At 35.9% G+C, this 22,134-nt stretch overlaps 1 pseudogene; it reads right to left on the reverse strand.

The window, feature by feature from the left end:
• Positions 1–14,220: 14,220 nt before the first annotated feature.
• LOC144365764 (large ribosomal subunit protein uL11 pseudogene) lies at positions 14,221–21,736 on the reverse strand (annotated as a pseudogene).
• Positions 21,737–22,134: the final 398 nt, after the last annotated feature.

Genomic DNA, 22,134 nt, shown 5'->3' on the forward strand with positions numbered 1-22,134 from the left:
AAGAAAATGAATAAATAAATAAATAAATAAATAAATAAAAATTAGTTCAGATTAGACTTATTTTGCCATCTGCTTTAATCTAAGAATTCATTTCTCTGTAAATTCCTAACAGTATATGACAGTTTTAGAGGTAGATCAAGGAGTCGTAGAAATAATCTATTTATGTATAACACTATATGTTCCAATTAAAAAAAAAAAAGACACCTGATAGTGGTTTATCAATATTCATGGTTGACTGGGAAAATCCACCTCTGCCTGTGTTTTTAAGTTGTGCAGTTTTCTCCTGGTGACTATTTTTGAGCGTCTGCTCTGATACTTGTTATAATTGCTCAAGAAAAGGCATTGTAAGAAAAAGCATTTGTCTCAGAAAATAATGTTTTTGTATCTATTGACTTATGAAACATCATTTTCCAAAAGTTCTGAAATTCGCTGTCAGGTGAAGATACTTTGCAGAGGAGGTAGGGAGAGAGGGGCTCCTATTTGTTTCTTGCTGATCTGGTTCTGGCCCTAGAGCCTGGAGGTCATCTTAGCAGCCTCTGGAATCTGATGTTTTCTTTTGATGCGGGGTGATAGGACTTGAAGGTGACTTTCTCATGTTCATTTACTCATGATGGACTTGTTTTATAGTTGCTTCATAATTTGTAGTGTGAAATTAAGAATAGATTTTTTTAAAAATTGGATAGTTTTGGAGAATTCTGGGGGCTTAAGACATCCACCATCAGTAACAAGAATGTTTCTCCGTGAGAAAAGAATCCCCATTTAAAAAGCAAGCAGGCAAATCTTGTAAGTTATTTCATCCTGGCAGCCATAGAGCCAAGGAAATTGTATTCATTAGTGACTGGAAGTCACATGAAGTCCTCAGGTCTCTTTTTCTTACACAACATTGAAAGAATGCTTGCAAATTTTTACTTTGCAATTCTTATTTTTCATGACATTGCAGATGTCCAGGTGGAAGTAATTTCTCTGTGGTCCATAAATCTGGTCCTTAACAACTTACTACACTCTGCTTTGTATTTTGATTAACTGTCTACATATCTTATTTGCTGTATTAAATTTAATCTCTTTGGGGAAGGAACCATATTCTATTAATCCCTCTATATTCCTATGTGGCTATAATTCTTCTTGTATATAGTAGAGACTTGATATATATGATTCACTTGTTCTATTGTTATTTTGTTTAATCTGCATATATTGAAACACCTCCCCTTTTAACAATTAGTTCCTGCTGTGATGTATCTGTATAGTGCTCCTTACTAGAAAAAAATCCCTACCCTAGTGTTCAAAATATTTTATACTTTAGATCTATAACAATTAACAAAGAAACACAGCACTGTCCTTATCCTGTCTAGCCATTAAGTAAAAAAAGTGTGAAACAATAGAGTTGGAAATAAATTATCTCTCCAATTAGGCCTTTGCCACAAAAAGAAATGCAAAATGCTATTATTTCTTCGATACTGTAGGAAATATATCAGAATATCAAAATATAAATTGCTATATTCCCAAATTCTTCTCATATACTTACTCTTAAAAGGATGCCAGAAAGCCGAATTCAGGACCCATAAATTTCAATAGGATAGAACATGCTTCATTGGAATTTTGCTTAACATTATTGTGAAATGCAGTATCAAAATAGCCCAACCCATTTCTCTAGAGTAAATTAAAAAAAAAAGAAGTAAAAAATTATTAAAGCTGTAGCTATATAAATGTTAAACAAACTTTGAAAACTAACTTAACTAGCCTGATTTCTTAATTCTGCTCAACTACACTGACCCTTAAAATCTTCTTTTTGCTTTAAAAAATTTAAAAATATATAATATGGTTCCTTGGATCAAAAACCAAATTATATAAAAACTATTAAGAAATAATTTTTCTATCGTTATCCCTTATCTGTTGTTTGTTTCCACTAAACATTTCTTGACAATATTTTTATATTGTATATAAAATTGTCCTTCATAGCCAGAGTGTTGGTTATAAGAATTAATGTAATCTGTAATTAATCTGTAGTGTAATCTGCCTTCTATTGGTATACATTTAGGTTGTTTCTAATGCTTTGCTATTATAGACAATGATTCAATGAATAAATACAAGAGCTATTTTACAAATAGGCAAAATACGTCAAATTAGAATTGCAGAAACACAATTTTTTTCCTTTTTTTATCTCTCTTTATCAACTTTTTCTTTTATGTCTTCTGAATTTAAAATTTATCTTTGGGTACAGTATCAGGTATAGATTAGTAAATTATATTTTGACATAATGAGAAAAAAAATTAGATGAAGCTTTTCTATAGTTTAGAATAAAAACTGAATCCACCTTTTAAATAAATGGCTCAGATTGTTGTCTACATTGATTATTTCAATGAAAAAATCTACCCCCATCCTCCAGTACTAGGGATTGAACTCTATCGCTGAGCTACACCCCCAGCCCTTTTTGTTTTTTATTTTGAGACAAGATCTTACTAAGTTTCCCAGGCTGGCCTCCAACATTTGATTGTTCTTCCTCAGCCTCCCAAGTCACTGAGATTACAGGTGTGCACCACAAAGCCTGGCAAATATCTGGATTTAAACATCACTTTGGGAGGGAAAGGGCTCAAGCAGTAAATGAAAAGGGTCATGAAGTAGCTCGGTAGTAGTGTGAGTTCCTGAAGCTCCTGGACAGATTTTTACTGGAGGGGATAGAAAGCAGGTGTCAGATGTTGACAGAATTTGCCATCACTTTTAAAGGCCTACTTAGTGAAACCAAGTGTGAAAGAGTTCACACGTTCCTGAGATAAGACTATATGTTGGAGCTGTTGCTGGAACACTCTATCTCAGCCAAGATAACAGGCACTTGAAGATGGCCAGGACTATAAGAGCATTTGAAAAAGGGCAAATCTCATGCAGTCCCCAGCTCCACAACACCCTGTTCATGCCAGAAGAACCGCTCCTGGCCAGTGTGGTCAGTAATGATCACAATGAATGAAAGAGGTTCCTGGACTATTAGTAACCTTGAATCGCCCTCAGCATAAGAGCAATTAAGGAAAAATTAATTGGACAAAGCTTTGATCATGGAGTAAATTGCTTTTGCAGATGTTCTAAATATCATACTAAAATATACTATGTAGTTGTCTATGCTGGTCATTTAAGGAACTCTGAAAATAAAAAGAGACAACTGGACTAGAAAAAGAACCCAGATTTATTTCTTGTTCTGTCCTTAGCTACCTAAGTGTGTTAGACTGAGCTAATCACTTATTCTTTTTGGTCTTGTTTCCTAAAATATTCACTTTTGATCTAGTGATGGAAACTATAAAATCTCAGTGGTTTACAAAAGTGAAGAATAAACAAAGTGTGTTTTTTACTTTCTTGGCATGTGATATGGAGCTGATGTACGTCCCCTCGGAGTGCCCTCTTGGTTGCATGCTGAACGGGCTGTCCTTCCAAAACATGTGAGCTTCTGGCGGAGAGAAAAAGACAGGGAGTCAGCAAACCTCATGATGACTGTGAAAAGCTTCTGCTTGGCCATGTAGGTACAGCTCTCCCTTACCTACCAATGGCCAAGCCAGTGTCAATAGGCATTGCATGCTACCTGGTGATGGGTGCAATCAATGAATCATTTCATAAAAAAAGGAGGGTAATATTTGGAAACAGTGATACAATCTTCCCTGGTTCTAATTGTAATTTTATCACTGCTTCCTGAATTATATCACAGCACTCTAATTTTCAGAGATTAAATGGGGCTTAGATGATCTTCACCATATTTTCTGTTCTAGAAATAGTCATTGTGATTTGTTGTTAGACTGTCAGGAATGCTACTTCTGGATTGTGGTTACCCAAAGGAGGGTCCACTTTAGATCTATTCCTACGAATGCTTATGGTATACTTTATGACAATTATCACTGGTTATAGTTCATTAAATTATCTTATTTACTTAGATGTAGAAGATGAAATTTAGATTATTATCCAAGTATGTTAAATTCTCTGGCACAAATAGTCATGCATATATAGATATTAATTTTTAAACTCATTTGGCAGCACAAAACATTTTTCTTCTCTTTTGGTAGTACTGGGGATTGAACCCAGGGCCTTTCACATACCAAGCAAGTACTCTATAACTTATCTATACCCCCACCACTTTTTATTTTATTGCAAGACAGAGTGTAGCTAGATTTCCTAGACTGGCCTTGAACTTGTGATTTTTTTTGCCTTTCTCCAGTAGTTGGGTTTATAGTCATGCCACTGTGCCCGGCTAGTATAATGCTTCTAAAATTATAAGATATTGAAGACACAACAATTAGAGCTCTTGAGAAATTAGATAGGCTTGGATGAATATAATTTATAAAAGAGTTTCATGAAAAAATTAATTGTAATTAGAAACTATCAAAATATGATTTATATGCAAATATATACTTGACATTAGATAATCTTATAAATGTATGCTGAAATTACAAGTTCAGACACTTAACAGAGCAGTTGTCATAGTACAAGCAAAATGCAGTGCTACTTTCTGGGTAGGTGGAGACTACAAAGCAATTGCAGATCAAGAACTCTTTATTGGATTTTAAAGCCCAACTTAAACCTTCCCTATCATTTAGGATTAACTGCATGTGACTAAAGAACCACAATTAGCAAAGATTTAACATGAAGAGATTTATTATAGTTCTTGTTGACATGGTTCAGTGGTTGAGTGTCCATGGGTTTGATCCCTGGTATGAAAAAATATTAATGGAGGTAGACAGTATATTGTAATGAACATACTACAAAATAGTCTTGAAGGTGTAGCTCCTTTCAGCTCATGGTTTTTTTTTTAAATTATTTTTAGTTTTAGGTGGACACAATATCTTTATTTTATTTTTACATGGTGCTGAGAATCCAACCCAGTGCCTCATGCATGCTAGGAGAGTGCGCTACCACTTGAGCTACATCCCCAGCTCTCAGCTCATGGTTTTAAATGTAGTGCTTTCTTCATGTTTCTTCATGTTTCAAGATATCAACCAGAGCACGGAATGATTGTCAGGTGGCAAAATAAGGACAGGAAAAAAATGTGTTAAGGTATATGCAACAATATTTGCATTAGTTGCTTTGAAGCAATTTTATTGAAGCTGCCACTCTTATGTCATAGTCACACTTCATCTACACAGGAGGAAGGGAAAATAATTCTGTTTTGGGTGGCTTGATAGCCAGTTAAAAATTGGGCATTCTACTACTAAGGGAGAAGTGGGCAGGCTCAACTTGGTAGAAATGTGATATTAGACAGCAGCAGTCTTATTCATATCTTCTCTGTCCCCTGAAATTCACTGCATCCTCAGCTACTATTGCCATCTAACCAAGCTAGCAACTGATGGCAGGTTCACAAAGTCTGACTACATCAATAACTTAGCAAACAACGCAGAAAGCATGCAAGCACACAACTTACCTTTTCAAAATCTGGGATGGCTCTTGACCTTAGGGGTCCATTGGAACGAGAAAGAGCCACCTGAATTCTTTATTCTTATATAAGGGGGAAACACAAAGGGAAGTTCCATGGAATGTTCTTTCCAAATAAGGTGAAGAATCAGGTTTTTCAGGGGGTGAGTCTAGTTTCCTGATGTCTTGTGGTCAGTAGATTGATTGACATCTTGGTAAGTCACACCCATCTCAGGTGCTGTTTGAGATCATAAGGCAGAGCAAGCGAAAAGGACACAAACATTCACAGCCCAGATAGAGCAGCAACGTCAGTCCAGTCCACTCATGCACTCAAAGTGCTCACAGCTCATGCACACAGCCCATGGTTGGCCTGCAACATGCTACATTTGCACTGACCTGTGGGTGTCTCATTCGGGAGACTTATTTATCTTGAATGATCAAAGAAAATAGTAGGTTTGTTTTTGTCTGCCATAAGAAAATACTGTAGACTGGTACTTTATAAACAACAGAAGCTTGTTTCTCACAGTTACAAAGGCTGGAAAATCCAAGACCAAGGTATCAACAGTATCTGTGAAAGCTCATTTCTTCACAGTCAATGCCTTTTAGTTGTGTCCTCACATGGTGGAAGGACAAAATGAATTCTCTGGGGTCTCTTTTATAAAGACAGTAGTCCCAGACTGAATACGTTTGCTGTTATGATGGCAATAATAGTATATAAGAGCCATCATAAAAATATTCTTTTCCCTTGGACCCAGCCACTTCAATCCTAAAAATCTATCTTAAACCAAATAATTCAACAGGAGGAAGAATTCAGGTACTAGAATGTTCCTTACTGTATAATTTATAGTGTATTAACTAACAGTTGATTGCAAGTAAACAATCTAATAATAGGTAACTGACTTAATAATTCATAATGTTTCAATACAATGAAAAATTGCAGTAATTATGGAAACATGGCAAAAAGTTGTGTTTTTTACTAAATAAAAGTAAAAAAAGAATGTGAAAGTGTCAGTGTACGTTCTAATGGTTCTCTGACTCTCTCTCTATATATATAGAGAGAGAGAGAGACAGAGAGAGAGAGAAATAGAATAAGAGAAGACTATAAAATAATACTTTCATAAAGTGATAAGATTGTAGGTGATTTTTATTTTCCATAAAATTTCCTTTAGTTTTTTTGTAATGTAGCATAAATATATGATTAAAAAACTCTGCACAAGTAATTACTGAGTCCTTGAAGCAAGCTAGTAGGTAGCAATTCCCTTTTTAAGGATGTCTGATATGCTTGCAGTGGCTAGAACAAAGTGACATTAAGGAACTACTTGACCAGTTCCTTTAACCTGATGCTCTGACATCTCTCCCATCACCAAAGAGCAAATATTTCTCATTATTGTCCATTAAAGATAATCATGAATTGAAGTGAGTCTAAGTTAATCTCAATTTGGTACATTCATCCGAGGAAGAACAAGCTTTTTAGGGGTCAATATAACAAACCATTTCTTAACATCAGCCCGCTCTTCCTTGGAAGTATGTTGTAAAAATTGACTTTAGGTCTTACAGCTAGTAGCTCTATGGAGTGTGCATAAATAGAATGAAACCCTCAACACATTATCCTTGTTTCTTCATTAGCACTATTAATTTTAAAAACAAAAAACTCTGTGTGTGTGTGTGTGTGTGTGTGTGTATGTGTGTGTGTGTGTGTTCGTTCACCAGGATTTACATCTATAAAATCTAGTAAGAATTTTTGGTCAACCTGATTAAAATTATTTCCCTTCTTTTACCCAAATCATGGGTTTTCTTCTTGTGCACACATCATTAAAAAGTGTTTAGGATTCCTCCAGGAACTGAGCTGTTGGTTACCTATTGGCAGATAAGTGATCTCTCAAGATGTTCGCTAATCCTCTGATGTGACTTACAATGAACATAGGTAGGGAATGTTGCTTCCAGGAGATGTGATTTCACAGTACAACTTTTTCAATTACACCTATATTGAGCTGTAATTTGCATACATAAACTTCATCTCTTTTAAAGTTTAGTGGATTTTAGTGTATTTACAGAGTTGTGCAACCATCTCTACTCTTTTATTCAAAGCATTTTCAATATCCCCCAAAAGAAACCCCGTATCTATTAGTACCCTCTCATTTTTCCCCATTTCTGTCCCTTGCAATCACTTATTTATTTCCTGTCTCTCTGGAATGGCTTTGTAAACACTGGCATAGACGTTGGACTGATATTCTCTCTCTTCATTTTTTGTAATCTTAGCATAAATATACACATATATACATATATGTATATGTTGTATAAAGATTTCATGTAAAAGCCTTCTTGAGTCTATAAAAATAGAGACATACTCGGGCATTCAGGTGACTTCTGTATGGAAATTTACTATAAAGGCAAACATGGAAGTAACAAAGAGCAGGAAATCATTGTGGGCCACAAGGAGAGCTGAAAAGTGACTGGGAGCCATTATGTACAGTAGGTAAGTTGTGGATCCTGCATCCAGCCTCTGCAGGGTTCAATCTTGGCACCTTCATTTCCAGTATGTGCGATCTTGCATGAATCACACAACTACTCTGCTTCTGTGTTTTCTCACTGTGAAGTGAGGACTACGGGAAGACATGCACCGTGAGACTGAGAGGCAGGTAAGGTAAAACTGGGCTCACAGGAAACAGAGAACAGGGAACAGTGTCTGACATGTTGTAAGCACCTTGAATATGTCAACTGTTACTATAGAGGATATTCTCTGCCTCTACTGATTCAATTATTTGATCATTTTTTTGAAAATAGCTGACTATTTCTTGGCTTTGTTTGTAGTTTACACACTGGCTGACTTATCTTAAACTCAACAGTCCACAGTTTTCTCTCCTCCTCTTTGTAATTCATGGGTTCTATTGCCTCCTGGTTCCTACTCTGTTTGCCTTTTCTAAACTTCCGCATCACTCCCCCAACCACGAGCTCTCACCTTCTCTCTGACATGTCTTAAAGAAACCGTGTCTGTGTTGAATAATTTCAACTCTCATTCTCAATCAGCCTATGGTAGCAGGGCTACATAGCACAGAGGCTGGTACGCATGTACTCACATGCATGCACATGCTCAGGAAGAGATATGACCTTGCTGAAAACTCTGTAGCTTCTGTAGAGAGGGCGGTATCACACCTTGCATGGAATGTGCCATATGCATGATACAGGAAGTCATTGACTGTATAAAGTGGGAAAAGCAGCCAGGAACGTTGGCACACACCTGTAATCCCAGCTACTCAAGAGGCTGAGGCAGGAGGATCCCAAGTTTGAAGCCAGCCTGGACAATTTAGAGAGAACTTGTCTCAAAATATAAAGGACTGGGGATGTAGCTCCTCCGTGATAGAGCCCTTGCCTATAGTATCCTAGTATGTGTGGAGTGTAATATCCAGTACCACCACAAAAAAAAAAAAAAGAAGAAGTGAGAAAAGCAGAATATAAATTTATACATCACAATTAAACTAATAAAAGAGAAAAAGAAAAAAATATAGCTTTAAGAATGTATAATTTATATGATTTAAGTTGTGAGCCACTATTATTTTTTCTTTTTAAACCTTTGGTATAATCAAATTTTCTTTGATGTTCAGATTACTTTATGTAGTGTACTTTATAGTAAAAATAGTTAAAGTAAAAATATTCTTCAAAAACCATTTCTATGTCTATAAGCTATTCATAAGAAAAACAGAGAGCTATAATAATTACATCATTTCAGTTAGAAACTTTACATATGAGAGAAAAACATTTTAGATAGCATTTCTTACATTGCTCCATCCTCTTGATCTTTGCCCAACTAGTGCAGTTATATAGTCTTCACCATATTTATTTTCATGGACATAGAGACCATGCAAAGTCCTCAATTCACCCTGCTTATTCTGGAGATGCTGACTCCTCAAGATAGAGTTTAAAAAAAAAAAATCGATGTACTTGGAGAAATCTATGACATATGGCTCAGAGTTTATTTCCCAGCTGTTTTCTGTTAACCTTGACTCTAGGATTTTTTTTTTCCCAAAATAATTTATATATCAAGGCAGGATGCAGGTCAGTGGGGAGTTGTATTTTGGATGTGAGGATATTCAGGCACAGAGCATGAAGAGACAACAAGATTACTTTAGCAAGTTAAAGATGAGTATCTGTTCATATTTTTCAATTCTTTCTCACTCTCCCATATTTTTCCTTCTTTTTCGTCTTTTGCCATTATCAAATTTTCACAGATGCTTGGTTTCACCCCAACCTGAATGACGTATGTTTTTGGAGTAATCCTAAACCTCTGTGGGCAACAGCAGCACCCATTTTAAAGTCACAGGATCGTAGAAGCAAATTAATTAAAAACAGCAGGCTCTTACCTGATGTCTTCAGGATGACTTTTAATTATGCTAAATGCCCTACTTTTTCTAATGAGGATGTTCTGTAAACCTTGCACATGGTTTTCCCATACTGCCCTTGCAGACAAACTCCCGTGTCCAGCAGGACTACTGTTGCTTGCCAGACCAAATCCTTTCTCTTCAACAAAGCCTGCCATTGTGTCCCCATGCAGCCCCACTGATCTTTCCCAAAGGGCCTTTTAGAACATGTGCACACTTATTTCCATTCCCTGATGTGCTGGATGCAATAATAGCCAGAGAACCATGGTAACTTGCCTTCGCCCCGGACTGTGAGTCAATGCTGTCTGGTGTTCTCTGAAAGCCATATCTGGCAGCTGGAGTCTGTGTATGTGTGTGTGTGTGTGTGTGTGTGTATGTGTGTGTAGTTGGGGGAGGGCAATCTCTGGTGCTTTTGTTGGAGGGTGAGGGAGGAATAAAGAGCTGAAGAAGTGACAAGGTGTCAGTGTCCTCATTGACTCAGCTGTTCAGGGGCCTAATCCCAGCTCACAACTGGATGTCCAAGGGATTGAAGGAGAACTCTCTTCCTGGCTGCCTTCCAACTGTTTCCAAATGCATTTGAAAAAGTTCCATGTGATTTTTTTTTTAATGTAGCACCTGCTCTAACAATCCAAAAGCAACTTTTTTCCTGCTCCATTATACTGTACATCTGTTATTTTGCTGACATGGAAGCTAGCATAACAATTAGATTCATTACTTGCCCAATAAGTTGATTCCAGCTAAGCTTAAAAGACCTCAGTGTATTCTTGGAGCATTTATTCAATGAAAGAACAAATTAAGAAATCCTGTTTATAAAGGCTGCTTGACATTAGCCCAGTGGCATATTATCCATTTAAGTTTGTTTTATTTAAGGTGGTGATGAGATGAAATTAGAATGCCTGACTAATAGGTAAGATGATAAGAGGTACCTAGGAATCATTTTTAAAATTTTCTTTTTAGCAAAAAAGCTTATTTGGGGAAGGCTTTTAAGAAAGTTGAAATTTTCCATCTGCAGAACACTTTTAACAAATGAATACCTCGTTGGAGTGAGAGTTGTTTGGTTTTGTTTTTCCCACTTCTTTTCAATAATGAAAATAAAGAAATAGGTTATTGTCTAAGGCTAGATTTTTTCCCCCCTCAAAATTAAAAAGAAAATCTACTTGGAATTGCTTGGGTGGGATGAGAGTAGGTAAAGAAGGGAGGTTGTTTGAAAGCAGTCTCCTCTGTCGAAACACACAGGTTGGCCTAGCCCTAGACACTGCCTTTATGTGGGGCATAGTAAAGTTTTATGGAACAGAATATCATTAGAGATAAAATGGCAAGTAAACTGCCAAGGAGGTGCTTGACTGGAGATGCCACCCCTGCCCCCCCCCCCAAAAAAATAGATGCTGGCAATTAAGGTAAAGAAAGTTCTTATCTCAGTAGGGAACTTCTAGTTGACAGGATAGACTTAGGTATACCAAAACACAGCCGGTTTATATTGTTCAGCCTCTGTCTCAATTAGGAATGAATTCTGCTTTAAACATTTGTGTCAACATTGGTAAAGAAACAAAACTTCCCCAAGTTTTTTTCTTAGAAATATTGTTATACTTAGGGCTGGGGATATAGCTCAGTTGGTAGAGTTCTTGCCTTGCATGCACAAGGCCCTGTGTTCAATCCCCAGCAACACACATGCACATACACACACACAAATACTGTTATACTTGAATTCCATCCAACAAATATAATCAAGTGCATATCACATACAAAGAGTTGCACTAGACAGTGCAGAGAATAATGGATGAATAAAGTGTAGCTTTCTCAAAGTGCTTATAGGCTGATTGTAAAAGGTGGAAATAGAGAAAAATTGGACCATACCCTAAATCTCTAGGACAGGGAAAAATAAGTACCCAAGTAAATGTGAGTTTTTTTTTTTAAAGAATTTGAGTTTCAACATATACAAAAATGTACTGTTTGATGAAGGGTTAAATAGAATATCATGAAGGATGAGGTACTCACTTTCCTATGGGAAGGGGTAATTCAGATTCTGAAGAATAAGTTAGGGCCAGAAACTTATGTCATGTTATTCTTTCTAAGTAACCCACAAGAACTTAACATAAAACCCTGACAAGTTTGTGTGTGTATGTATATATATATGTGTGTGTGTGTGTGTGTGTGTGTGTGTGTGTGTGTGTGTGTGTGTATGAGTACAGTCAGCTCTTGGTAATCAAAGGACATTTGTCCTAGGATCTCCTTGAATATCACAATCTGCAGATGCTCAAAGTTGTATAAAATTGTGTAGTGTTTTTATCTCACCTACTCAAAGGGGTGATAGTTTTTCCAAAGAGTAACAATGGCCAGTCTCTAGGCACATATCACTTGTATAATTATGGCAGCTGCCCACACATGTGATATCCACATTCTTTTTTTGAACTGGGGATTGAACCCAGAGATGCTTTACCATGAGTCATATCTCCAGTCCATTTTATGGTGAGACAGGGTTTCACTAAGTTGCTGAGGCTGGCCTTGAACTTGCAATCCTCCTGCCTCAACCTCCTGAGTTTGTGAGATTACAGACATGTACCGCCACATCTGGTTCTACCCACAGTTCTTAAAAACAAAAGCTAAAATGGCTTTCTTACTAATCTGTGCTCATAATGGAGAAGGCAGATGCATTTTGAATTTTTAGCTATTTCACACACTATGGGCTATTAACATTTTTAACAACTTTATTTTCTAGGGGGAGAAAAAATAGATATACTAAATAAATAAACATGTGAATACATGATATGTTAGCTATTACATGGTTACTGGAGATGCTTGATTAGTTAGCTAGCTCTAATACTCTACAATAAGAAAATATTGCTTTTTCATGACTAAATTAACATCTAGACCAGTGCTGTCAAACAGATGTATAATACAAGCCACAAATAATAAGCCATATTTTCAATAAGAAGGAATAAGACCCCAGTGAAATTAATTTTAATGATATACTTTATTTTATTCAACATATCCAAAACATTATAATTTTAATGTGTAATTAGCATAAGGTTATTAAAAATGCATTATTTTACATACTGTTTTTATATTCAAATAAAAATCAATTGTGTATTTAATTCTTAGAATGTGTACTCTAAACCAATCAAATACAAATTAATAGGCAAGTGAAAGGAAGTCTAGTAGAGTAGAGGAAAAAAGAGAGGAGAGGGAGAATAGAAAGGAAACAGGTGAGATAAAGGGGGAGGATTACGAACCAAAATTGATTTCTATGCATGTATGAGCTTGTGCGGGACTAACCCAAACTACTATGTATAATCATAAAGATGTAATAAAAATAAAAGAATGTGTGTTTTAATTTATTTAGATATGTTTTCAGTAAACTAAATATGGGTAATATCTCCCATGCTGGACATCTAGATTTAACTGGACAGCTAGATTTGGACAATTCAGTTTTGTGGCCAATTTTTCTACATGTAGGAAATACAGAAAATGATCCAACTCTTCTTGGATCTGGATTCCCTTCATGTCATTCATGTTTAAAGTATAGAATTTACAAAGTTAGACACAAAATATTGAGACAGAACTAGACATAATATTGCGTTGTCTTGTCAAAGGCATACTTCATTTGACAATTACAAGAAAAATACCAAATGGAAAAAGTATTTTCCATTCTCCTACTTCTTCCTTTTAGGAATGTATCTTACTAATGAAAGAGGATGTAGGAAGTCTTATGTAGAGATTAGTGTATGTGCGTATGTGTTCTCTGGAAGTTGGGTGGCCTTGTTATTTAATGGAAGTCATAATGCCATGGAAGTATTGATAGAATACCTAGCCCAAGGACATGGTAGCATGGGACTTCCTGACTGTCATCCCATGTGGATGTATAATTACATATGTATAATTATCTTTGTTAAGTAAAAGCTGTGGTACATTCCTGAATTATATGGGAAGAGATTCCTCTGAAAGAGACTGAGTCTTGAAGCTCTGTAACTATAATCTCAGCTATAAAAAATTATTTATGGCCAAGAATAAACTTGTTTTGGGCACAAGATGTATTTAATGCAATGAAATTGTGAGCCTTAAAAGTGGACAAATTTGTAATTACCAGTTTCAGAGGAGAATGCTAAAATACAGGATTTAGAAAAGTGGGTGGAATAAATGGGGAGGAAAATCCCAAATTAGAGGTATTCAGAGAGGGAAGTGAGAGAACAGAAAAGTTAAACTTACCCTCTTTTGCTATTTTTCCCAAGATAAGCACTACCCAAGTCCCCCTGCCTGAATACAGGGAGACTGTAGCACCCCAGACCCTCTCCCATTCCCAGCAGCTAATGTGAAGCTGAGGTTGGCATGGAAGGCAAAACAGGGTGAGCTTATTTTTCACATATTCCATCAACTGCATAGTCGTGAGTTACAGATATAGTCCTTCATTTTTTTGGGGGGGGGGTGTAGTCTGCTGATTGTTTATTGAAATATTTTTCTTTGTGATTAACTACCATCTCTGTACCACTGTTGACATTTCTATGAAGTCATGAGGATGGTAGCCACCAACACTGCAGCTCCAATCCTGAGAAGTTCCCAGGATCTCTTTAATCTTTTCTGAGAGTTCTCTGGCCAAAGATCACTGCTGCATCTTTTGAGTAATGTTGACAATCTCATCTAAAATGATATTTCTACTGTTTAATGTTTTTCTGTTCTTTTCTGTCTCTTGGTTTTTCTTTGAGGTCTTCGATGACTAGGGTAGAGGCAGAAGGCACCACCTCAGTTTGGGCCAGTTTGTTCTGAATGGTCAGTTTCACTGTAACCCTCAGAGTCTGCTGTTCACTGGTTGCTTTGGTGATGTTATTACCATCCTTTTTAGGATACAGTACCGGGGGACAATCTTAAAGGTGAGTGCAGACATGACACTTCACCACTGGTACACCTAAGGTATATGACTTCAATTTTGTTGGGGATGAATTTGGGCATTGTATTGGATGCATCTGGTGTTGGATGAACCTGGAGGTGAGACAAATAAAGAAAGGATCATCTTGGATTCCCTTAAGTCAAAACCCAAAAGTGAACACCTTTTATATAACACATATATCACAGTGAAATTTGTTAATTAAGTAATCAAACTGCTGGGGGATAGAAAGCAAATATTTGTATCTACTCTATATCAGGTGCTTTCCCAATTGATATTATTTACTTTTGTGTTAACATGGTTTTAATGACACAGAGAATAAATGAACACATGCTCATTACAAAAAGCAATTATATATGACTTCAATTTACAGATGAGACCACTAATTTTCAGGGAGGGTGAGCCAATTTGGCATGTGGTAGACACAGGATTTGAAGCAGATTTACCTCTTTATCAGAAGAGCCTCGTAGGTAACTTAGAGAAGCTGTAGATATTCTAGTGTGGGTGAGAGGAAGGTGTGGAGTGAGAGCTGCTTTTGTAGAATAGGAACGATACAGGGCAGGGCAAAGTACAGTGGAGAAATGGGGTCACCACTGCCACTTAGTACTATGCTAACTGTCTGATACTTCAGTCTTCCTGTTTCTTGGCTAGATATGTGTCTTTTTTTGTTGTTGTTAATAATCCTTGTTTTGTGAAGCCAAGGCAATAAAGAAGGGATATTTTTATTTTATTTTGTGAGGAGCTGAAGATAAATCCAGGGCCTCAGACATATGAGTCAATTGCTCTACCATTCAGCTGTATCTCTAGCCTGATAGCGCATTTTTGAGCTATAAAGTAGTATATGTTAATACTTCTACAAATAAAATATATACTGTTTGATATGTATAAGAGTGCAGAGCAAAAGTGGAGACTTTGGATGATGTGCTAGTCAGCTTATCATCATTGTGATCAAAATATCTGACAAAAACAACTAGAGCAATAAAGGTTTATTTTGGCTACAGTCACAGAGGTTCAGTTCATGATCTGCCAAATCCATCGTTATGGGTCTAGGGTAAAGCAGAACATGGCACAAACGCATGGCAGAGCAAAGTTCATGTCTGATGGGAACTAGAGAGAAAGAGAGAGAGAGAGAAAGGTGGGGGTGGGGAGAGAGAGAGAGAGAGAGAGAGAGAGAGAGAGAGAGAGAGAGAGAGAGAACGCAAGGAACCAGGGATAAGATAGAAATCCCAAAGCTGAACCTGAACTACCCTGAAAAAAAGCTGGAGAACAGGAGATTCTAGCAGAGAAGTCTCTCAGGAGGACAACAGGCCAAGTCAGCAGATGGGGAAGCTTGTTTTCAAGATCAAGGATCTGGTGCTCCAGCTGCAAGCTGCTCTACACATGAACCCAAGAATGCGGAAGTTCTCAAGTGCTGGGAATCTGCAGAGGCACTAAAAGTTCACAGGGTAGAGACACTGTTTGCTGAATTAAACCCAGCCAAGAGACAGTGCACCTTGCCCCAAACCAAATACTTTACTACAAAGAAAAGTAGGAAAAAAAAAAAAAACCTTAATAAACTAAAGATCAGGATCCAAGTAGGAATGGCTGAAGGGTATGTATGGGGGTGCTCAATCTAGATAACTCAAGGACACACTGACAAGAGAAGGCTATGCCCTAAAAAGGCTCACACATAGAGTGGAAGAGATATTCATCCCAACAGATTCATAAAACTCAGCACAGAAATACAAGAAATATGAAAAAAAAAGGTAACACATAATGTCTCCCAAAGTTCATAATTCACCAGAAACTGACTCCAAAGATATTGAAGTGAATGAAATATCAGATAAAGAACAAAAGAATGATTATAAAAATGATTGATGAATCAACAAAAACAACTGCGTGAATTAAGGAAGTTAGTCCAAAGTATGAATGAGAAATTTAATTGGAATTTGTGCTAAGAAATCAAAATTAATTCCAGTTGGCTTACCTCTAAATGTGACTCAACATTTTTCTCTTGAAGCTTTTAGAATTCTATCCTTGTTCTATATGTTAGGCATTGTAATATGTGAAGGTGATCTGGCTGTGACATCTGTCATCCCATCTGTCATCACCAGGCTTGATTCAGCTGATCTGGCTAAGTGGTTGTCCCCTTCCTTCTTCACTGCTCTACATGAATCCCTCCTGAAGCTGCAAAAGTGGTCAAAGAGGATGGCCTTCTCTGATAGAGGAGGACCATTCTCCTGTCAAGGGTACATGAGTAGCTGTGCTCCCCTGCTAGAACCTCCAAACAAGCTCTCCAGGTCCAAATAAGCAGAAACTACAGAATTCATAACTACTAAGTAGCACTACAGAAAATATTTAAAGAAATACTTTATACAGAAGAAATAAAAAAAAAACTGAGAGCTCACAAATGGGCATTTGAAGATCAGCTAAGCAAATAAGAAACAGGGCCAAATGGAACACTGGATGTAAATCAAAATGACAGGAATTAATATAAACGTTTCTCTATAGCAACATGGAATGTAAATGGTCTCACTTTTCCAATTAAAAGATATAGGGTGGCAAAATGAATTAAAGAACAAGACCCAAGTAATGTTGTTTGCATGAAACTCACCTTACTAGCAAAGACAGCCAGCAGCGGAAAGCAAAAGGATGGAAATTGAAATACCATGCAAACAGAGCCCTCAAACAAGAAGGAATAGCTGCTTTCATATCTAACAAAGAAGACTTCAAGCCAAAATTATTCAGAAGAGTTGAAGTTCACTTCTTACTGGTAAAGGGAATAATCCAACAAGAAGATTTAATAGTAAATATTTATGCCCCAAATGTAGGCATAACTAATTATATAAAAGAGAAACTACTTGAATTAAAGCTTCAGATAGACCCCCTTACAATAATACTGAGTAATTTCAATACACTTCTCTCTCCAATAGTTGTGGCATTGATACACAAACTCAATAAAGATACTTTGGGTCTAAAAATATTAATGAAATGGAGTTAACAAACATTTATTTTAAAACATTTTGTTTTATTTTTAGACTATTTTATCAAACAATAGCTGAGTGTGCTTTCTTTTCAGCTGATGTGGAAACTTCTCAAAAATGACCATATTTTAGACCACAAAACAACTCTTAGCAAAAAAATCAATATAATGGTTTCATTTTATCAGATCATAATGCAATGAAATTAGACCCCCCGACAAAAAAACCTACAGAAAGTATATGAATATATGGATATTAAACAGTACACTTTTAAATGATGAATAATAGAAGAAATCAAAGGGCAAATTTAAAATTATTAGAATCAAATAAAAATAGTGATACAGCATACTGGAACCTCTGGGAAACTATGAAGACACTTTTCTAAGAGGAAGGTTTATAGCTATGAATGGATACATAAGAAAATCAGAAAGATCCCAATAATGCATTCCAAAGCTCTTGAAAAACAATAACAAACCAACTACAAAACCAACAGAAGAAAAGAAATAATTAACATTAAAGCTAAAATAAACAAAATTGAGAATAAAAATGCAACACAAAGGATCAATGAAACAAAAAGTTGGTTCTTTGAAAAGATAAACCAGATTGATAATTCCTTAGTCAAACCAACCAAAAGAAAAATAAAGAAAACCCAAATTAATGAAATTAAAGATTTAAAAAAGAGAAATCATCAAAGGCATCACAGAAATCCAGAGGATCATTAGGGACTATTTTGAAAATTTATACTGCAATAAATTGGAAGCGTAGAAGAAATAGATATATTTCTAGATGCATATAACATGCAAAAAATGAATCCAGAGGACATAAAAAATCTTAAACAGAGCGATAACTATCAAGGAGATAGAAGTAATAATAAAATGACTACCAAAAAAGAAAAACTCAGGACCAAATGAAGTCTCAATTGAATTCTACCAGAACATTTTAAAAAAGAAATAATGCCAATGCTCCTCAAATTATTACATGAAATAGAAAGGAATGGAACACTTCCAAATTCATTCTATGAAGCCAGTATCACACTCATACCAGAACCAGATAAGGACACCCTAAGAAAAGAATACTAGTGATCAATATCCCTGATGAACTTGGATGTAAAAATGATTAATAAAATATTAGAAAATCATATTCAACAACATTGTATGAAGATGACACATCATGACCAAATTAGTTTTATCCCAGTGATGCAAGGATGGTTTAGCAAATGCTAATCAATGAATGCAATTTACCACATATATGGAATTAAGGACAAAATCACATAGTCATCTCAATGGACACAGAGAAAGCTCCCAACAAAATTTAGCACTTATTCATGATAAAAAAAACCCTGAAGAAACTAGGCATAGAAGGAAATTACCTTAACACCATAAAAGGTATATACAACAAACCAAAGCCAACATCATAATAAGTTGGGGGAGAACTGAAAGCATTTCCTTTATAATCTGGGACAAGAGAAGGATATTCACTCTCACCACTCCTATTCAATATAATACCAGAAATTCTAGCCAGAGCAATTAGGCAAGAGAAGGAAATAAACAGACAAAAATAGGAAAGTAAAAAGCAAATTATCACTGTTTGCAGGTGATATGATCCTATGCTTAAAATATACAAAAAGGGCCACCAGAAGATAGCTACACTAATAAGCAAATTTAGCAAAGTAGCAGTTATAAAATCAACATGCCAAAATCAATAGTTTTTCTATACACCAATAATAAATCTGCTGAGAAAGAAATAAGGAAAAAAATCCATTTATAATAACCTTGAAAAAAAAAACATAGGAATAAATGTGTCCAAGGAGGTAAAAGACCTCCACAATGAAAACTATACAACGTTGAAAAAAGAAATTGAAGACACAAGAAGATGGAAAGACCTCCCATGTTCACGGATAGGCAGAATTAATATAATTTAAAAGACCATACTACCAAAAGCAACATACAGATTCAATGCAATCCCCACCCAAACTAGAAAAAAACAGTCCTAAAATTCATTTGTATGACTAAAAGACCCAGATTATTCAAAATAATTTTAAGCCAAAAAAGCAATGCTAGAGAGGCATCACAATATCTGACTTCAAATTATGCTATAGAACTATTGTAACAAAAATTGCTTTAGTGGTATAAAAACAGACACATAAATCAATGGTACAAAATAGAAGACACAGAGACAAACCCATATATCTACAATCATCTGATCCTTGACAAAAGTGCCAAAAAACATACATTTGAGAAAAGATAGCTTTTAAACAAATGGTACTAGGAATACTGGTTATCCATTGGTTATCACTCTGCAGAAAAGTCAACTTGAAATGAATAAAAAACCTAGGAATTAAACCAGAAACTATGCAACTCCTGGAAAAAAACATAGGGTCAACCTTTCAATATATAGGTGTAGGCAATAGTTTTCTCAATAGAACCCCTAAAGCTCAGGAAATAGTGGTAAGAGTTAATAAATAGGATGGCATCAAATTTTAAAAGCCTCTGCACAGTAAAACAAGAATTTGATGTGAACAAAAACCTACACAATGGGGAAAAAAATCTTTGTTAGCTTCTTTGCCAATAGAGGATTGATATCCAGAATATTAAAAAAAAAAAACCTCAAAAAACTTACACCAAAATAAACTAAATAGCCTAACTGATAAATGGGCAAATAAACTAAACAGACATTTCTCAAAAGAAGAAATACAAATGACCAATAAGTGTAGGGGGAAAAATGTTCAATATTGTCATCAATTAGGGACATGCAAACCAAACTACACTGAAATTTCATCTCATTCCAGTTAGACTGGCAGTCATCAAAAATATAAATAATAATAAATGCTAGAAGAATGAGGAGAAAAATAATATACCTTTACCCAATGGGTGGAATTGTAAATTTCTACAAGCACTATGGAAATCAGTATGGAGTTTTCTCAAAAGACTAGGAATGGAACCACCATATGATCCAGCAATACTACTCAGTATTTATTCTAAAGAATTGTTACCATGCTGTAGTTATACACAGATACCCATGTTTATAACATCATGACTGACAATAGACTATGGAACCATCCTAGGTGTCAACGGATGAATGGATAAAGAAAATGTGTTATATAAATACAACAGAGTTGTATTCAGCCATAAAAAAAGAATGAAATTATGTCATTAGTAGGAAAATGCATGGAACTGATTATGGGTTTGGCTTATTTCACTTACATAATGCTTTATGTAAGTGAAATAAGCCAAACCCATAATGTCAAGGATTGTATATTTTCTCTCAGTTGGAAGCTAGAAAGGAAAAAAAAAAAAAAAGGTCAGGTGTTGGGGTATCTCATTAAAAATCATAGGGAGATCAGTAGAGGAAAGGAAAGGAACCAGGGTGGGAGGAGAGGAGAGAAAGGGGTAATACTGGGGAATGATATTGACCAAACTATATTGTTATAATGTGTCCATGTAACAACAAATCCCACCATTATGTACAACTATAATGAACCAATTTTTTTAAAAAATGAAAAAAATAAAACTCAAAGACATGTTTTGCGAGACCTCACCTCCTCTAGCCATGCTCCTCCTGCCTATAGTTAGTCCATTCAAATTTTTAATTCATGAAAAATTTGTCATCCACTGAGTAGGGTATAGCTCTCATAGTTTAATCATTTCACCTCTGAATATTCCTGCGTTAACCCAGGAGCTTATGGGGGGCACTTCAGACAGCTATTTTGCAGTGTGTAATTGATACCTAAGGAAAAGGAAAAAAAAACAAACCTAAAAAGATTGAGTAGGGCTGGGACGTAATGCAGTGGCAAAGCACTTGCCACTCCTTCACAAGGGCCTGGGTTCAACCCCCAGTTCCAAAAAAGACAAAAAAAAAAAAAAAAAAGAATATCCTCGCCCCGCCCCCCGCCCCACAGGGAAGTTGGGAGTCACTAAAGATACTGATTTCACATTTACCTGTTCTTGTTCTTCAGATTTTGTGCTTCTCAGGTCAGATACTAATTTCCCACTGGCTGTATTAAGATGAACAATGGTGATCCTTACCAAGGCATTAGGGAGACAGCCCACTGCCCAGGAAGGTATTTGTACCAACAAGAAGTTCACCTGGGGAACAGGGTCCAAGTCTGGTGAACCAGGTACTATCAGATCTAAATCATTGGCCATGTCACAAAAGTGTGTACCTGGAAATCATTCTCACCAGGAAAATTCAATAAGCTTTAAAAGAGACACAGGTGGTCCTTTTCAAAGCAAAAGAACAGCAATACAATACATAGAACGTAAACAGAGCTTTCAAAGAGTAAAATAGGGTGCAATTATTTTTCTTTGCTTTACTTTAAAAGACTTCAACAGAGAATTCCTTTGAATATGGAACTGTCTCAATGTTCATAGATGTTCATAAGTGTTCATAGGTGTGGAACCACTTGATTGAGAGCCAGATGGAAACACCCCAGAATGAGGTACTAGGATTCACTGTTAAAAGAAGATAAATCAGTGAAGAAGATAAAGGATTTTTAAGAAGACAATTTCAACCAAAAGGGCTGATTGCCATACAACGTGCAAAA

The sequence above is a fragment of the Ictidomys tridecemlineatus genome, chromosome 8, assembly GCF_052094955.1.
Source record: "Ictidomys tridecemlineatus isolate mIctTri1 chromosome 8, mIctTri1.hap1, whole genome shotgun sequence".
Classification (NCBI taxonomy): Eukaryota; Metazoa; Chordata; class Mammalia; order Rodentia; family Sciuridae; genus Ictidomys; species Ictidomys tridecemlineatus.